This window comes from Vanellus vanellus, assembly GCF_965231255.1.
Source record: "Vanellus vanellus genome assembly, chromosome: 5".
NCBI classification, from domain to species: domain Eukaryota; kingdom Metazoa; phylum Chordata; class Aves; order Charadriiformes; family Charadriidae; genus Vanellus; species Vanellus vanellus.
The window spans coordinates 68,462,678-68,466,922 of record NC_138910.1 but is presented as its reverse complement, the minus strand read 5'-3'; positions in this window follow the sequence as shown (position 1 = coordinate 68,466,922).

Genomic DNA, 4,245 nt, shown 5'->3' with positions numbered 1-4,245 from the left:
CCCTGAAAAATACATTAAATGAATTTTAGATGTTAGAATTTCTGATTATATTGTACATAAACATCTATTTTAATGGATATTTTACCAATAAATCTCAAATTATTAAAAATCAACTGTCTCTTTGAACACATCTGCTATGCCTGCATTTATCCTCCCGTTCACTCTGTATTTAATAAAGAACAATGCAGTAAACTTTAAATGTTTTTATTCATAATGAGATTCTTTTTCAGTTTTTGCAGTGCTTGGTTTTAATTAAGATGGATACTTGCTCATTTGTTTAGAAAAAGCTACTTTCAAGTGATTATTACGGCCAAATAACACATCATGAGTGTCCTTGAACACGAAATTCAACAAGAATGTGGGGCCTGACCTGGGAAGGGGCCATAGCTTTTTAGTATTTTTGTATTTGCATAAGCATATAAAATAGTAAGTATTACAAAAGTTTTTTCTACATCACTGCCTAGTTACTTTTCTTCTGAGGAAAATGTCTTTCATTGTTTTGCAGAGATCTCTTTAAAATAAAGACTATGTCAATATTTTCACATGTTCCATGCCAATGATTTTTTTTTTTTTTTTTTTTTTGGGCCTAAAACCATGACACTTCGAAGTCCTCAACAGGTCCTAATTTTCTTTACTATGTTATTTAGGAAGGCTCCTAAACCCCACTTCAGTGTTTTGCACACGTTACAGTAAGTGAATATTTTTTCTAGTTATGAAATATTGCATGAAGTCTTATTAATACTCTTTGGTGGTCTTTCAACGGGGATAATCTGCAATTTTATAAATGCTGTTGTGAATATTTTGCTCTTGTGTCACTGATTTAAGAAAAAGCTTTCACGTAATATAGATATTCCTATTTATGAAATGAATAGTACGGAGCAGTATGCAGGTCGTGTTTTCCTGTATCTGAGAAATAGATACAAGGTGTCAAAATTTCATTGTACGAGTGCCTTATACCACCAGGGTGAGATCAAATGCGTATGTAGCTTCAAACAGGTGTGATAATTACCGATTTCTATATGTAGTAATACATATTGATAGAAAACTTCAGGCTATTCTCAAGTTACGAAAAGTAAAAAATATATGATTCAATAAGAAAATTTGAGTTTTAGTAAAACTGAAAGTAAGATTGAACATAAAATTAAAGAAACTTTGTAAGAAGGTGGTTATACACCCCATTGCTCAGCTGGGGCCATGAAGATGTAGTATTCTGAGAAAAGAGAGTAATTTTAGGACAAAGAGCACAAGGTGGATAGCGTTTCTCTGTATTTAATAATTGCAAGTCTGAGCCCACAATCTTCTGTTGCAGTTGAACACGCTCTGTGTCTTGCACAGGGCTACTTGAGCCGGTGTACTCTTGGTAGTGAAGAGTTAAAGTATTGTGGGCCATATAATTTATTCTTTAAACCTTTTAGGTGAAAAGGAAAAAAGAAACGTCAAGAAATCCCTGTCGGTTTTAAATTGTTTTATGTAAAACTCATATGTCAAATTTTGTGGAAATGTTTATATATACTCACGTTAGTAACCAACGTGCCGCTGATTACAAAATCAATTAAAATTAAGAAGTCCTTTTTAAGCCGCGAAAAATGTACTATGGAAAAGTCACATTCTAAAATAATACATAAACTGTTACCTGTAGCAGACAACCCCTAATACATTTTGGCTGTTCATTTTATTTTGAAAAATTAATGTTGTTCAATGAATTTATCCTCAGAGGATAATTTATCACATTACCCTGATAAAAGAGCAAGATAAAAATAATTTCATAGAGTCGGAGGGTGGTTTAGGTTAGACGGGACTTTGCAGATCATCTAGTTCCAACCCCCCTGCCAGATTCTGAAGCTCTAATTCTGCACAGAGCTGTATTTTGTCATAGTGGCCTATCTTTGTGGAGTTTATTTCAGAACTAAGATTTAAAGAGCAGTTGCAATTTTACTAGGAGTTACTGCAATAAAGTGTGTTTCCGGCGCATAAGACATAATGGTTCCAGTACCCAATTTAGTAGATTATTTGCATTTTCCACCTGTGCATGGGTGAGTTGTCACATGAAACTCACACTGCCTTATAAAGTATGATAAGTGCTTCCTGCTCTTTGTAATGATTTGTGTAATAAATGAATGTTGTTTTACTTATGAAATACAGCCTGCAGACCCTTTAAAACCTGGTCAATAACAACACTAAAGCATTCGCATGCTTTGGAGGGTGAAAATGTCATTAAATGTCACTACAAAAATCTCCCAAATTGATTTGAAGTACGAGTTCTAATTAATGGAAGTGCTGATCAGAGTGGGACTGTAAACATCTTCTTATTAGCGTGTGTTGAAGGTGGAGGTGAATGTGGGTGAATAGTCCTCTCAAAGGCTGAAGGTGAAACGAGACGAGGCAGTAACTCGGCCTGAATGCTGCTCTAAAAGTAACTGATTCCTTATAATTTGGTGCACAGTTTGCAGGGAGCTGGCAGATATGTGCAATTGTCTGTGCCTTTACTTCCCGACGTACAGCTGTACCCGAGATCATGGGAAATACATCAGTATTTTTCTCTGTGAGCAATAGCCTTTAGATGCAACAAGGGGATTTAATGAAATCTGGTGTTCATAAAGTTCTGAGCTCATAATCTTAAGAATATGATGAGCGATGAATATTTCGCGCTTTTGAAGGAACTAATTTTGCAAATTGCAGATATGTCTTTTGCAACACCTCTAGTATGCCAGATGTGGCTTCAGTTAGATTTGATTTTATGAAACCCTCTTCATAGTACAGTTGGTATTCAAATAGCTATTAATATAATCAGTGTGTTTGGGAAAATCTCGTCTGCTCTTCAGATTTGCACCTTGTTGTGAATAATGCATATATTCTTATTTCTGTATATGGTTTTCTTCACAGTTTTTCCTCTTTTGGATTTTTTTTTTTTTTTAGATAAATGTAACATAAAGGTTTGAAAAACTTATTCTTATGTTTAAGAGTGAAATATTAATCTTGAAGTTAAGCTAATTTATAATATTTTGTTAAGAAAAGGCTATCAGGCAAGATGCAAAGCAAGCTATAAAGTTTTTAAAGTGCTGACTGTGATAACAAAAAAGCGAATAATAGATTATTGTTTTTTTTCTGCTTTTTAATGTGAACTTCTGCTATTTTTCAAATTGGATATTGTTTTTCATGAAAACCACTCTGAGAATTTCTACTCCAAAGCCTGAATATTGTAGTAAATGAATGATATATTACTCTTAGTTTTCTTTCTGCCAGGAGATATTTCAGAACAATTAGAAGTCAGGGTGTTGACTATTTGCCCTTTTGAAATCAAATGCATGTTTGCCATGAACTTCAGAAATCAACTCTAGCAATAAGAGTTTAATCTGAAATTTATATTCAGTATTGTTTTCTTTCCCAATTCTCTGACTCCCTATGTTTGTAAGGTATTTTGCCTTTAGATGTTGTTATACTTGGGAGGATCTGTGATTTAGTTTATGAAAATATGAACAAATTTACAGGCTTGGAAGTCAAAGACAGGGAAAATCCTCAGCTTTTCTTGAAGATGCTTGTAAGTAGTAACAGTCTGATTCAAAAATACGCAGCCTGCAGTACAGATTTTGTCCTCAGAAAAGGTATATTCAGTGTGTGAGATTCAGGGAATGCCAACTAAAAAGAAGAAAAAGATTGAGAAAGCATAAATATAAAGGAAAGATCTATTTTTTATTGAAACATGCACCGGCTTTAAATAGAACTACACAAGGTCTGTAGGTTGAACAGAAGCAATCTCCTCGTGTTTAGGCTGGCCTATCTCTCGGCTCTCGTTGCTTGTAAAGAGAGCGGTTGTGAACAGCTTTTTCAGTTTTCTTTAAATAATGGCAGTGCTTACCTAAATCCCTATTGCTATGTCAGAGCTCTTACAGAAAAATGTAGCTCTTGGTTCCGTAGCTGAATCATTAGTCTGTAGGTTTCTCCCAGTTCCCTGCCAACTAAGGCTGATTTTCAAGCTGTCATGAACTTGAAATCGGGGAGAAATGAATTTCTACTTTTCTTTGAAATAAAGGGTAACTGGCAGTTCCACTTCTTAGAGTCATTACTGCAGTACTGCTGCGGTGACCTGTGTGTAGGATGCTGAAGAGTAACAGAGAAGATGATATCTGGTAAAATCTTTTGTCTAAAAATCATGCCGAAGCAGTCACCAGGTAGTAAGAATGCCTTGTTAATTGTTAGGAAATCATCACCGTGGAAAAAAGAGTAACTGCAATTCAAAAGCTCAAC